Source organism: Notothenia coriiceps, unplaced genomic scaffold, assembly GCF_000735185.1.
Source record: "Notothenia coriiceps isolate Sejong01 unplaced genomic scaffold, NC01 NC01_scaffold00038234, whole genome shotgun sequence".
In the NCBI taxonomy this organism is placed as follows: Eukaryota; Metazoa; Chordata; class Actinopteri; order Perciformes; family Nototheniidae; genus Notothenia; species Notothenia coriiceps.
In genome coordinates this window covers 18,596-19,491 of record NW_011370935.1, presented here as the reverse complement: position 1 = coordinate 19,491, position 896 = coordinate 18,596, and the positions used below count along the sequence as shown (strand labels likewise).

The 896-nt window shown below is 41.5% G+C and overlaps 1 protein-coding gene across 2 annotated transcripts in view; it reads right to left on the bottom strand.

The window, feature by feature from the left end:
• Positions 1-896, bottom strand: part of tdp1 (tyrosyl-DNA phosphodiesterase 1) — a 12,407-nt gene that overhangs the window by 9,552 nt on the left and 1,959 nt on the right. Inside the window, exon 1 of one of the 2 annotated variants that reach the window (XM_010797682.1) lies at positions 599-634. The exons of the other annotated variant lie outside the window; for it this stretch is intronic. The gene's annotated coding sequence lies outside the window, so the exon portion shown is untranslated. Of the gene's footprint in view, positions 1-598; positions 635-896 lie in introns of those variants that run through there. 2 annotated transcript variants of the gene reach the window in all.

Here is an 896-nt window from a genome sequence, read left to right as displayed (position 1 = left end):
TAACTTCAACAACAAAAAAAGTCCATCATCTGTCATCACCTTTCAAAAGTAATTGCGGACAATAGATGTCTCTGCAACGTGGTCTCTTGTCTTCCTTGTATTATTTTTCATATCCACAAGATGGCGATCGGTCGGATTAAAGCACTGATATTCAGGATCTAGCCATCTTGAAAAGTGAATTGGATCATCTGATTTTGCCAATAGCTTTGAACTATAGGGTTATGGCTAGAAAGGATCAGTCTAGTGTAAATATGACGTCAAGTTCTCGTTGTAACTCTCGTTGTAATCGGAGCGGCTCGGAAACACATCTACAGCAGTAACATGTTGCAACATACACATTAATGCAGCAGCAATATTAATAGAGAAACATCAGACTTAATAGTAAAACACTGCAAGGGAACATTTTATTGCACCAGGAGCTATCTTGGGACTTTTACTGCGACAACGTTGACTTGCCTGTGAATACAAAATAAACCATAGTGTTGGTGATCTACAGTGTTGTCATTCTTCTTTGAACACCAACAAGACCGCTAACACCCTATTTCAACAATCACACTCCCTGTCATTGACATAATTAATAGATAGTTTAGCTTCTCACCATCATTTGCGGTGGCCAAACTGATGTTAACGATCGTAACTGAAAGGCTGCCTGCCAAACGTAAACATTCAGCCACGTGACATTCAGCCAAACTCTCGCGAGAGTTTTACACAAGACGGATCCTTTCTAGCCATAACCGTAGGATTGACGTGAGAAGGTTGTTACGTAGTAGGTCCATACATTTTCCGCCACTTTCCGATTCACCAAACATTGCGTACCGGCGAGGAAAGTGCGTATGGCACTTCCTACGCCGGTTTCCCTTTATAAATCAAAACCGACTCGAAATGCGGTGCAGCTT